The sequence below is a fragment of the Lissotriton helveticus genome, chromosome 7, assembly GCF_964261635.1.
Source record: "Lissotriton helveticus chromosome 7, aLisHel1.1, whole genome shotgun sequence".
NCBI classification, from domain to species: Eukaryota; Metazoa; Chordata; class Amphibia; order Caudata; family Salamandridae; genus Lissotriton; species Lissotriton helveticus.
The window spans coordinates 978,647,836-978,662,220 of record NC_136068.1 but is presented as its reverse complement, the minus strand read 5'-3'; the positions used below and the strand labels follow the sequence as shown (position 1 = coordinate 978,662,220).

The 14,385-nt window shown below is 46.8% G+C and overlaps 1 long non-coding RNA gene across 1 annotated transcript in view; it reads right to left on the bottom strand.

Annotated features, from left to right (window-relative positions):
* Window positions 1-948: 948 nt before the first annotated feature.
* The window catches only part of LOC144767168 (uncharacterized), a 191,676-nt gene continuing 178,239 nt past the window's right edge, over window positions 949-14,385 (bottom strand). The window contains exon 3 of the long non-coding RNA XR_013598088.1: window positions 949-1,371. This is a non-coding gene — a long non-coding RNA (uncharacterized LOC144767168). The remainder of the gene's footprint in view (window positions 1,372-14,385) is intronic.

Genomic DNA, 14,385 nt, shown 5'->3' with positions numbered 1-14,385 from the left:
GCCCGCACATTTTTGTTTGAACTGATATGTCACTGCATCAAGTTATACTTCTATAATCATAATACCTAGAGGCTATTCTTGCTTTTGTAATTATAGTTACGATTGTGCACTTATTTGCAAGTGCCCAGAACAATATCTAGTTATATACTGTTCCTTTTCTCTGTTGACACATATTTGGCAATAATCACTTTTACACAGTGTGTATTATTTGCATGCTGGTTCTTTTAAACAAACTATTGCTATTTTGCTTTTTTCTCCCTAGTAGAATACTCTTAACTGTTCACCAGTTTCGGCTAATCATAGACCAATTAGATGCAACTGCAACATTGACAAACATTACCCTACCTGCATTGACAATTTTTATGATTAGCACTAACGGCTTTACCTATTGCTGTCATTTCCTATACTTTTGCTCTCTCGCCCTGTCTTACAGTTCTCTTATTACACTTGTTGTAAGTTTTAACCATCTATACAATCGTTCTTGACTACTACAAAACATTCTGATGTAATCAACTAATTTTGTGTCACTGTTTGGAGCAACTCGCTCCTATAATTGACCTTCGATTCTCCTATTTCGTTTGGGTTTGGGAAATATAAAATTCACTATTTTTGTTAACTTACGTCTTTGTTAACAAAACACATGTTGGATGTTCCGGATGTGATAGATGCCTTACACATTATGCTGACTTAAGGGAAGGTAAAATTATTAAACACACCAGAAAACTCCAATTTTGTTTGAAATGGGTGTCTACGAAGGAGCTGTTATTTTACTATCGATTATGCTCCTATATGCTTGTTACATAAATTTAGACATTTTTTACCAATGCACTTGTTATATTTGTAATTGAAATACACGTAAACGTGGACACTTTTAACATACGTTTTATGACATTTCTGCTTTTTTGACTGCTACATTTTTTACTTTTTAATACAACTTTCAAATCATAGTACTACTGACTTTTTTAATAATAATATCACCCGTTATTTACTACATTTCTAAGCTTTAAGCAAGCAGCAGTAACAATTATACAAATACCATAGTAAGATTAAGTCTTAAATCTCATGTAGCTACATAAACAAACTGTTCCTAAGTGTAATTAAGCACAAGAACTAGTTAAACAATTGACGGTCCTCCTGGTTGCACAGAAAGGATACAGAGTCCTGGTGCTGCACAGTGCGAGTCTGCTGCTCGTGTAACTGTTTGTGCTACTGCTGTGAATGGTTCCTCTCATGCAGTTCCTCTCGTGCCTGGCTTGGCGGGTGCTTGGTTTGCTCTTCTCTGTTCATCTGTGAGTTGTGCGGTGGGCACTGCTTCAAGCTTCTCCCTTGTGCTGCCTCACTCTCGAGCGTTCTTCCTTCAGGTGATGCTCTCTGAAAAACAAGCAGAACTCTGTCTAGGAACAGTTGTGACATGCATAACGTCATTTCAGCCATTTTGGAGCATTGAGAAAGACCAAAGTTAGAAACATACAGTTTACGAGATCGTAGGAAGTGGTATTAACATCATACAGAAGATTCAATTTTAGTGCTTTCAAAGAGGACTCCGGCGATAGGCACACCATTGAAGACTGTGTTTTTCATAAGGCATTTATTTTGCCTTCTAAAACAACCCCGGTGACAGCCACACCACTGAAGATTGTGTTTTCCTTTTCTTCTTTAGGAGAGGATTATATGAGCATATGGTTGTGGAGGACTACAAAGATAGATACTCCTAAACTGCTCAACAGGAGAATTTCTTTGCAGTTATCACGGTGATAGGCACACCTTGAAAGGCGGTGTCTGTTGAAGTACACAGTGATGGCACATCTTTATACAAGTGAACACTGTGTTAAGTCTATATCCGAGGTTTGTTGCACAGCTGAATTGTGCAAGCTGTGTTAAGTTTATATTTTGTTGTTGTGATAATCAAGTTAAGATGCAGAACGTTACAGCTCTTCCTTTCCTCTTGCCCTTACCTGGAGAACCTAGTATTAAATGGAGTAGGTGGAAAAAGTTGTTTGAAAGGTATGCAAGGGCGTGTGGTACCTCATTTAGGGCCAGATGTAGGTGGCCAAATACCGTTCGGTAACGCTGAAATTCGCAGAATTTCAGCGTTTGCGATCGGTATTTGGCTGAGAGCAATGTAGGTGAGTTTAAACCTACTAGCAAAATAAGGAATCGCAACATTTGCGATTCCTTATTTTGCTCTTGCATTTAAGGAATCCCAAATTGTGATTCCTTAAATGCAATGTAGGTAGCACAAAAGAAAGTGCACTTTAGGCTTAAGGAATCGCTAATTACCGCCAATTTCAAGTTGGTGGTAATTAGCGATTTCCTGTAAAAAAGCACTTTAAAAAAAAGTTTTTAAAGTGCCATGTAGCACACATTCATGCCCTTAGGGCATGTATGTGTGCCACATGTGCACACATGCACATTTCAGGGGTGCAACAGGGTGTCCTTTTGATACCCTGGCACCCTTTAAATAGCACCCGCTATTTGCGATTCTTTAATACCTAATCGCAAATAGTGAATATCTTCCTATTCATTCCTATGGGCTACCTAGCCCATAAGAATGAATGGGTAGGTATTCCTTATACCCTTCTTGAAGCGGCCGGAGCCGGAAAGACATTTGCCTAGCCGCGAGCACCTCCCAACGTGGCAGAAGCCAGCAAACATTTGCTGAACGCGGCAGAAGCCTTTCCTGAAGCGGCCGGAACCGCAAAACATTTGCCCAACATTTGCCCAACACGGCAGGAGCCGCAAAATACTTGCCAATCGCAAGTCATCTCCAACGCGGCAGGAGCCCCCGGTCGCTTGACCACTTTCTTTCTGACTTCTGAGTGCTTGCCGAGCCGAGCCGGTCCGGGTTTTGGTAGTTGCACAGCACAGTACAGTACAGCACAGCATTAGAGTGAGGCCGCGAGAAGAAGAGGCTGAGGAGACCAGAACAGAGGAGGTGAGGTAGAGTGGCAGAGCGGTAGAGCCCCTGCTGCTCCTGTTCCCACTCCACTTCCCACTCCCACCCCTGCTCGCAGCCAGGTCTTGGAGGAAGCTTGTTTCTCTGCCAGAGTGTTTGGGGGACTACAACACCCAGGAGACCCCATAACGCCACTCACCTGGGCTACATTCAGATTCCCGCCCACAGCGCTACTTCAAGGCTCGCAGCCCCCACCTCGCGGGACAAGCCCGGGCCAAGGGCAGGCCCGTTTAAGCCCGTTGTAGCCCGGAGGAGACCGGACCGGGCCCACCCTCTAACGCCCCCCTACGGAGTTGTAAGTACCTTGTGATTTTATATCGTACTGACTGGGGATAATGGCGGCTCGAAGGGGTATGAAAACGACGACGGGAGGGCATGTAGCCGGGATACTGGACCAATTTATTATGCCGGCGTCTTCCGTTTTGGAACCTGAAATAGCTATAACGTAACGCCACCTTTCTTTGGACCCGGCATTCATCAAGAGATCCTCGTTGGGCCCGCTGGCTCAAGTCCGTACACCAGAGCACACACAACAAAAGGTTGTAACGGCAGGGCCTCCTGGTGGGTTAAAACCACAGAGTAGAAACTTGACAAATATGGCAGATTTGAATGACCCCCTGTCGTTAAACCAGGACACAAATAAGGTAGCACCTGCTGTAGAAGAGGCTACAACCTCTTCGGAGTCTCATGCCCACAGCGAAAGAGCTATCCCCAAAAGGAAGCGGACGAGTGCACCATTACGGGGCAGAAAGTCCAAGCAGCCAAAACTTAATAATCCCAGGGGAATCTCCACCGCAGAGCCAATAGAGATAGTCTCTCCCAGTGAGTGATTCTCTTGAAGCTGTCAATACTACACCTATATCTTCCTCAGTTGAAGAATCGCTGCTGAAGAAATTGAGTATGGTTATATTATCTGCATTACAGCCCCTAGAAGGAAGATTGACATCAATTGAACAAAGGCTAGTGAAAATAGAGGAACTAGCTAGGATGAACGTGGACTTTCTGAAAAATATGATGGTGAACCCTGTACAAACCCGAGTAATAACTGCTGCAGATGGGCCCTTGCCAACTAACTCTATGCACCCCAGCAATAGCCCCACAAACCCCTCGGCCACTTCCACCCAACAACCAATAATTGATTGACCATGCAACAATGGCAACAATGTTACTGATGATCTTCGACATTCGGGAGTGGTAAAGATGAAAACCCCAGGCATAGACCCACTAAATCAACCCAAGGTCGACCTCTCTAAGCCTGATTTATCCCACATTGACTTACCTCCGGAAAGTGCCCCCTACGTTGTTGTTCTAGCTGGGGTCCCCAAATTGGGCATTAACAGAACTGAATCGTATATGGAATTAAAAAATAAATCAATTCACTGGCTGAATAACAATAGACCATTGCCAAGGAATATGCATAGCCAAATTCTGTTTGCTAGAATAGGGGGCTGGGTGGGACATAGACCTAAAGATGTGGACGGGGACTGCATTGTTATCAACTTCAAAGATTGTAGGGTAGTCGATGATGTTTGTAGGGGTTCTTTTAGAAGTTCCAAATCGACAATTCAATCACTGGAGTTAAGTTATTTTTACTCGCCACCTACCTTTACCCCTACCCGATCCCACTTTGGAAATTTCAGTGGATGGCAAATCCAACATGAGAGTAGGAGCTATGGAGAGGGAATGTGGGGTAACGAGTACCAGCTAGGCCTCCCAGTAAGTAATAGGTATACCGTATTGGATCAGGCAGACTGACCATCATTGTCCCCCCCACTACCTGTACTCCCTATACTAGAGAAGCAGAGGACTAAACACAAAGGAGGGACTGTTGGGGTAAAAGAACACTTAATGCCTATAGAAGTAGATGTGAGTGACAATGGAAGACTAACCACGCATGATAGTGAGGTAGAGGTTGGAACGCATGCCCAAGCAATATCAATTGATAAAGCCGTTTTGTTCAGTAAAACTAGAGTAATTTCAGAGGTTTTATCCCCTTCATGTTCGCACAGTGACCGATTTGGTAGATTGGAGAATAAGGGGCCTCAGCCAAGCATGGGGAGCGGGCTATTGGGTTTGAAAGGGGGCCTTAAAGTGTTGTCCTGGAATACAGCGGGTCTTGCAGCTAAATTAGATCTACCGGAGTGGTGTGCTTTTGTTGACCTCCATGGGATCTGCCTTTTTCAGGAGACTTGGGCTATTAACCCTGTTCATAGAATGGGGTTTGTTACATTTTATCAGCCAGCTATTAAGGGCCCAAAAGGCAGACCATTGGGGGGCCTGTGTATCTGGGTGGGAATACACCTTGGATTTACGGCGAAAAGAGTCGACACTAACTGCCCTGAGCTAACTTGTATTCTATTGACCCATAAAACTACTCTCGGCCAGTACGGTATGCTGGAACTTCCCAAACTTTGGATTCTTTGATAACCCTTTTGAACTCATTCTTGGGTGATGTTCTTTTTTTTTTTATATATTTCTTTTTATTAGCAATAAACATGAAATAAACATAACAATGCATTGGAAATAAATCAACAGTAGTACAAAGTGCTGGGAGCAAGGGAAGTCTGGCAACAGGATATAAGCAGAGTAGTAAAAGCCGGGGCTCAAGGGGGATCTAGGGCGTCGGAGTCAGCCCGCCTGGCTGGAGGAACACAAATATCTCCCCGATAGGCGTTCCATGGTCCCCATATCTTTGTCCATTTCTCAGGGCAGCCCCTCGCCACGTAAACCGCCCGCTCCCTGAACATACACCAATCGAGATCCTGTGACCACTTTGCACGCCGAGGCGGCTGAGTGGCCCCCCACAGCTGTGCTATGTTGCGTTTCGCGATCATACAGGCAAGCGTGACCCATTGTTTCAGGTACTGATTAAGGTCTGTAGGCTCCCAAATGTTTAAGAGACATCTACGCACTTCCAAGCTCACGTCACAATTCAAAACAGACCTCATGACCTCGTGTATATCTCGCCAATAAGCTTGGATGGAATTACAATGGCACAGAGTGTGGAGAAATGTAGCAACCTCCCCACATCCCCGCTTGCAGTCACCATTCGTTGTCCACCCCATTCTCACCAACCCAGGACCGGTCACATAAGACCTATGCAAGATCTTTAACTGCACCAAACACAATCTCATTTGCACCGCTACAACCTTCGGGGAAGAAACCGCCTCAACCCAGTCTTCATCGTCAATTTCCAGCCCATCAGCCATCCAAGCCCCTCGGAGAGACTGCAGCGGATCATCCATGTGATTAATCAGTTTACGGTAGACCAGGGAGATCGTCTTAACTGGTAAGTGTCCATCTAAGACACGATCCTTGAGGGGGGAGGCGTCTGGGAGGGAATCCCCCAACGGAATGTGAGACGTTAGGGCATGTCTGACCTGCAAATAACGAAAGTGTTCTCTAGCGTGGAGGTGGTGGCTCCCCTGTAGTGCTTCAAAAGTCAGTATCTCCCCCTTTCCCCAAACATCTTTTATTTGACTGAGCCCAATCAACTCCCACTTGTCAAAACCTTTGGTAGTCCATAAACCACCCAATTTGGCAGAGTCGAAAAGAGGGGTCGCAAGGGTCAGCCGTCCCTCCCAACCCAGGCACTTATTGGCTGCATGCCAGACTCTCACTGCATGCAAAGTAGGGCCCGTGAGGGAAAAGCGCCCCGGCCGATTGTATAATGTTCGGAGAAAGCTTCCCCCAGAGGACAGGCTACGATCCATAGCATATCCAGGGTCATTAGGAAGACCATAAACTATGTGGTTGATAGCTGCAAGTTGGGAAGCCCAATAGTATTTCCGTAAATCAGGAAGACCAATACCGCCATCGTACCAGGCGAGGGTAAGTTTAGTGTAGGCAATGCGGGACCTGCCACCCCAAAGGAGGGATCTCTGGAGCGTCTCAACCTCTCTAAAGTACCTGGTAGGCACCAAGTCCATAGTGTTTTGGAGAACGTACAAAAAGCGCGGAAGAGCTAACATCTTGAAGAGCACTGCTCTACCCAAAAGAGACAACGGTAACGCCCGCCAACGTTCCACATTGGCGCGCAATCTAGCCAAGGGCGGTTGCAAGTTATTTGCGTACCGTGCTTTGGCGTCAAGGGAAATGTAAATACCCAGATACACAAAACCGGTAGTAGTCACCTGGAGCGGACAGTTCTGCGGAATCGCCGGCGGAGCACAGATTTCGACCAATTTATAGTGAATCCAGAGAATTCACCGAACACCCTAAGAATGTCGAGGAAAACATCAAGGGGGGAACGGGGCGTAGATAGATAAAGAAGCACATCATCAGCATATAGAGAGATCTTATTCTCCCACTCAGGGGACCACCGCAAGCCGCGTATCATCCTTTCCCACCGAATCCAAGCCGCCAGGGGTTCCAGAGCTAATGCAAACAGAAGGGGCGACAACGGAAAACCCTGCTGCGTCCCCCTCTCTAACTCAAAATCGCCTGATTGACAGTTGTTCACTATCACTCGGGCCAAGGGAGCAGTGTAGAGTAAACGTACCCATCCGATAAATTCAGGTCCAAAATCAAACTTTTCCAACACAGCGAAGAGATACGACCACTCAATCCGGTCAAAGGCCATGGTGGCGTCAAGGGACACCAAGACCGCGGATTGTGTCAGTGTATGTGCTCTACCTAGGACGCCATGTAGGCGACGCAGATTGAGGGCGGTGTTACGGCGTGGCATAAAGCCCGACTGGTCCGGATGCACTAAAGTAGTAATCACCTTGACTAGCCTGATAGCCAGCAGCTTAGCCAGTATCTTAGGCTCCGCGTTCAGCAGAGAAATAGGACGATAGGAGGAGGGAGAAGCACGGGACTTACCCGGTTTGGGAATCACAACTACGTTAGCAATCCGTTGATCATAGGGGAGAACCCCGACCTCCCGGCTTTCCAGAAACATAGCACGCAGATAAGGCGCTATCTTCTGTGTATTTAATTTGTATAGTTCAATGGGGATACCATTGGGGCCCGTCGCCTTACCCGAGTTAATACTCCTAATGGCTCCCCCAATTTCGTCATCCGTAAGCGGGGAATCCAAATACTTCCGATTATCATCCGACAACACCGGCATAATAATATCTCGGAGCAGCTCCGCGTGTTCAGAACAATCATGCACATCCGACGAAGAATAGACGTTCTTATAGTAAGAGCCAAAAGAGTCAGCTATCAATTGCGGATCTGTCACGGTCACAGGACCATCAATCTCAAGCTCAGGGACCAACCGGGACGCGCGATCACCCCGTTCTATCCAGGCTATGAGCTTACCAGCTCTGTCCCCATGCTCGTAAATTCTACTCTGAACATCGTTATGTTGCGTCACCGCCGACTCCCTGGATAACTCACGATACTCGTCTTGTTTAAGACGCAAGTGATGTCGGACCTCAGCCGTCGTAGAAGTCGCGGCCTCCCTCTCCAAACGTATAACCTCCGCCTCCGCCGCCGTTATATCCGCCAAACGCCTCTTCTTCTTACTGGCAATGAGAGATAGCGCCTCACCACGCAGGACCGTTTTGTATGCCTCCCACAGTGTCTGAGCCGAGTCAACCGTCCCCCGGTTATGCTGAAAGTAACGCTCGGAGGCACCACACAGTTCCTTCTTAATAACGGGGTCACGAAGATGCCATGCATTAATAGGTGCGACCCTGCCAACCATGGGAAATTCAACACAGACCCAGACTGGGGAATGATCAGATATACCTCTACCCAAATGGCGCGCCTCCCGCACACTATCAGCCATCGCGGCCGGTAAAACAACGTGGTCAAGCCGTGACATAGATCCGTGAGCAGCCGAAAGATGAGTATAACTCCTAAGTGTAGGATTCAAGAGGCGCCAGGCATCAATCATACCCAAGGAATCTAAGAAGTCACCTAGCCACTGGCGTGCCGGGGGCAGCGTCCTCGGCGGGACACAATCAAGGTCACCATCCAAAACAGTATTAAAGTCCCCACCCAAAAGCAGGAAGCCCAGCGGGAGTGAAAGGAATACATGCGCAAGGTCTTTAAAGGTGTCGGACTGTAGAGCAGGGGGAACATAAACAGAAAGGAAAGTCACCACTTTACCCCCCAGTCTCCCGGACACCCCCACATATCTGCCCCTCTGATCAGACCACGTAGCATGCACATCGAAAGGAAGGGCCTTCCTCACCAAGATCCCCACCCCTCGTGAACCGGTCGTAAACCCGGCATGTGCAATCAATTTATAACCCCCTCTATGAAGCGCCATACAGCGATTGCCCACAAGATGAGTTTCCTGGAGGAGCACGACATCAGGCGAGTGGCGCCTGATAAACTGGCTAACCATGCCCCTTTTGATCTTGTCCCCTAAACCATTTACGTTCCAACTCAACACCCGAATCCCCAACCCCACTGAAGAGCCAGACATTCACCCAACTCCATCGCGCACGCGCACATCATTCAAGACCCAATGCAATGTGAAACAAAACTGAAAACAAAAACCCTGCAACAACCCGCCTCCCCAACTCAAAAGACCGCCCCCCTCCCTGCACCCCTGCATCAGGACTACGCCCCAAACCCAACTAGCAGTGTGCATGTCGCCCCACCCAACAATGGTTACTAAAAGTAGAAAGAGGAGGTGCCTGCCATGTAGTCCGCAACCCGACCCCCAAGAATAAACATCCCAGGAGACAAGCAACACAGTCCAATATATCGCAAATATAGTTCAATGAAAGGCCATTCCCTTCCCCCCCACCTCAATAATAAATGACAATCAAAAGAAAAGTTCCTCATTCTGGGTCCTGCTGTTTGTCCTCCGTGTCTGGCTGGTGTTCCTCCGTGTCATCCGGTCTAACAGTATCTAACCATTCCGACGCCACCTTGGCCTTATCAAAAAACCAAGTTCGATCGTCCACTTCGACTCACAGCTTGGCAGGATACAACATAGAGTATCTGATCCCTTTGTCTCTCAACCTCCGCTTGACATGGAGGAAGCTCTGTCTCATCTTCTGCACCGCTTGAGTAAAATCCGGGAAAAAGGACACTGTGACGTTTTCATATCGCAGAGGGCCGTCTGTCCGCGAGGCCTGCAGAATAGCACCTCGGTCCCGAAAGTTCAGCACCCTAGCGATCATGGGTCGAGATTGTGCACCCACTTTCGGCGGCCCCCCTGGCACTCTATGAGCCCTTTCCACCGTGAAAAACTTACTGAGGCCCTTAGGTTGCAGGTGTTTAAGGATCAGGTCCTCAACAAATAGGTCCGGCGCATGCGATTCCAAGTTCTCAGGAACACCCAAAATGCGGACGTTATTTCGACGATTGCGACCCTCATAATCATCGAGAAGCCTCCTGGTTTCCTCACGTGCCGCCCGAAGAGCTCGGACCTCTCTCTGCAGCTCAGCGGTATCATCAACCAGGCTCGAGGTCAGGATGTCGAGGGATTTTACTTTCTCGCTCGTCTTAGCGTGATCCGTGCGCAATAGGTTAAAGTCAATCTTAACCGAGTCAAGCTTATTATCAAGCGCGTCCATTCTAGTCGCCATAGAGGTTTCGATTCTGGTGACCACATCCATGATGTCCTGCAAAGAAGGCTCTATGCCGGCCCTCGGTGAGGTGGCTTCAGCAACTGGTGGCTGCTTTTGGTCAGCCGGGGACCCCTTAGGAATAGTATATTTGTCCAATTTATTGGACTGGACGGATCTCTGAACTCTGCTGCCCTTAACGGGAGGTTTCTCCGAGTCCGCTCTGGCAGCCATGACGGGCGACCTCCGGGGGCCCAGGAGATTAAGCCAGCGATACTCAAGAGTAGACTCACAAGCGCTCGGGGGCCAACTCGCGAGTCTTCGAGCCAAAATGTGGGAGGCCCCTCCGATGTGTTCAGCACCAATAGTCAATTCAAAGGGCGGGTCGAGGTAGGGTCACCACTTCCGGTAGACCATGCCGCTGTTGTTGCATTAGGTCCCGGCCACCAATGACACCAGAGTCCGTTGTTTCGGCGACGGGCAGGCCCAAAATTTCGGACAACGATTTGAAGGGGTAGAAATGGACCCTTCGAGCCACAATTTCACCAGGACACAGCCACACTAATCACCCATCGAAGGTTGTCCTCGGGTAGCAGGATATATGACAGGATAGACGAGCGGCGGAGCGGTTCACACGGAGCTACACAATCACGCGGCCATCTTGGTCCCGCGCTAGGCTCCTCCCCGGTGATGTTCTTTTTATGATCGGTGGAGATTTTAACTGCCATTACGAACCCCTTAATGGTGTCCCACCGATTACAACTGAAGAAGATGAAATCTGGCTAGTCCCACCCCCAAATATATATCCAGTAAAGGGATGGTCCCCACTCGTACTACAAATGATCTCTCTCACCCATTTGTTTTCTGTAAGGGCCTGCAATGGACATTTCCCGAGTGATAATCTGTGGCAACAAACCTACAGAGGATTGGGCCACGCATCAGTAATTGATTACTTTTTAATCAGTATAGAACTGTGGCATAAAGTTTTAGATTTTAGTGTTGCCCAACATATGGAACGTGACCATAATCCTCGGATCATCCAGTTGGATGTTTGTATGTATGATGCAGAACAAGGCTCTGAAAGCTCCCCAAGAAGTGACATTAGAATAGTAGAAGGAGGGAGGCGCATTCGATGGGCCACCAGTAAACAATCTAGAGAAAATATGGCAAAAATGTGTAAGAGCATAATCCCACTGATAGAAAAGGCAAGTAGCGTCCAAGAAAATCCTCCTAAGAGTGGTGTTGGTAAGGATTTGGGTGGAATTCACCAGGAACTAGTTGCAATACTGGCGGACTTTTTTCATAATTCAAGGCCCACCAAGCTTAAATCTTTGGGTGATTGAAACCCCTGGTTTAACAGGGGGTGCAGGGAAGTGAAGCGCACCTTGCTTGCGGCTCCTAAACAAGGCAACCGGTTATGTGTTGCTGAAGCAAGGCTTGGTTATAAAAAAATCATTTTTAATGCAAAATCGGAGTGGGAAGTAGAACGTTGGCAGGCCATTAAGTCTGCCCTCGTTGTGAAGGATTTGAGGACCTTCTGGAACCTAGTTCACACAGGGAAACCAGAGGGTAAGACTACCATTGACCCAAACATTTCTGAGGAAGCATTGCGCCTATATTTTAAAGAATTGTATTCAAATTCGTTAATTGAGGCAAGTGAACTCCCAGTAAGCCTCTTAACCCCAGACCCCACGTGGTGTATACCACTTTGTACAGCAGTAGAGGTTCAAATGGCTGTAACCAAGCTCCAATTGAACAAAGCGCCTGGCTTAGACAGGATCCCCGGTGATCTCTATAGAGATGAACAGGTGGTGTGGGTACCCTACCTTTTATCATTATTCAATGCAATTCTCCAGGGCTATCAGTGCCTGGTACGTGGGTTGGGGCGGAGATTATCCCCATCCACAAAAAGGGATCACCGCTGGAACCAGCAAATTACATGCCTATTAGCCTTATTGATGTGTCCCAGAAAATGTATGCAAGGGTCTTACTTCAATGACTCCAGGACTGGATTAGCGACAAAAATATTCTGACTCCGCTACAAGCGGGTTTTAGGGCCAGAACGTCAACAATAGATCAGCTATTTAGGCTCCAGTTACTCCTCTGGAAGCATGTTGTTCTGGAAGGGGGTAGCCTATACCTAACTTTCGTGAACTTGAAATCAGCATTTGATATGGTGGACCGAAACCAGCTATGGAGTATATTGCTGGCCATGGGGGCTCCACCGTATCTATGCTACCAGCTCAAACGACTCCACGAAGGGACATTTGCAAGAGTTAGGTATGGCAGGAATGGTCAACTGATGGCCCCTTTTCCGGTTGTGAAGGGGGTTAGGCAAGGTTGTGTGCTTGCCCCGACCCTCTTTTCCCTCTTCCTTAATGGGCTGATAGAAGAGCTTCTTGCTATCAAAGATATAGACTCCCCAAAACTGGCCTTTCGAAGATTTCCCGCACTTATGTTTGCGGATGACACCATGCTGCTCTCAAAGTCAGCTATGGGTATGCAGCGGATGTTAAACCAATTTATCCAGTTTTGTAAAAAAAGGAACCTTGTGGTTAACATCAATAAAACTAAATATATGGTCTTTAATGCCAGCACCACTAATTGCCCCCATCCGATGATGGAGGGCAGACCCCTGGAAAGGGTACCCATTTTCGATTACTTGGGTTTATCTCTGAATGATAAAATGGGGTGGGGCCCGCAAAAGGCCAAGGCTAACTTAAAGTGAACACAGGCCGTGGGGGGAATTTTAAAAGTCCAGAAAAACGGTGTCTTAAAAACTATAAGCCCACCACTTGAAATATACAAAGTCCAAGCTAGGTCAGCTTCCCTATACGGGGCGGACTTATGAGGGCATACATCATCAAATGCTCTAACAATAACTGAAAAGGACTTCATCAGGCAAATTATGACTCTGCCAAGAAACACACCACTAGTGCCGCTAAGGATGGACCTAAATATCCATCCAATTGCGGATGCCATCGCTTCTCGCCCACTCCTCTATTGGTGGAGGTTGTGGAGTACCCCTGAGCTGGTTAGCTATAGGGAAGAATTAAAAGTAGTAATGGCATCTTTAGGGGCAGGCAGCATTCCTTGGTTATCATTTGTAAGGCACTCTCTTATTCTGATTGGCATGGAGAACCTTTGGACTAATCCAGAGGTATCTTGTCCAGCCACTCCTAAGAAAACTCTGGCAAATATGATAAAAGAGCATAACCTAATGAAAGTATTTCGATCTGTAAATACTACGAGCCTAAGATATGGGTTCTTGGACTTTAAATCTTATTACGAATTCGAACAGGTGATAGATCCTATACAACCCACATTAGCGAAAAAGTTGTACCTTCAATTTAGATATGGAACTTTACCCCTATATGCAATCACAGATAGGTGGGCGGGAGGCATCATTCGTTCTTGCCCTGAGTGCCTAAGGGAGGAGGAAACTGCTCTTTATGTTATCCTATTCTGTGCGGCATATAAGAGAATTAGGCAAAAATGGATTATCCAACTCTTCAATAATATGGGCATTAGGAACTATCTTGTCTTTTTTAGGATTTTAAAGACAGGTACCGACCCAGTCTATGTGGCTGCTATAGCAAAGTTCCTGTTCTCAATGTGGACAATCCATAGGAATCTGCTTAATAAAGCTTAGAGTTCTATCACTTGTAAAAAGGTTAAGCCGTGGAGCTGTAATCTTTTGTGAGGAGGTGACTCTGTTGCATGCCCATGCGATGAGTAGTTCAGAGGGATATTTTACTGTTTTAAATTGGTATATTTAATTTAAATCTTTTATTCTATCTTTTACATTTTTTCCCACGACGATGAATTTTAATGATGATGAAATTATATTGATAAGAGAAATAATGCATATTATTCTCTTATATTGCAACAATTTGAAATTGTAAATTCTGTAAATGAATGTGCTTTTATGGTTATATCTAACCGCAATAA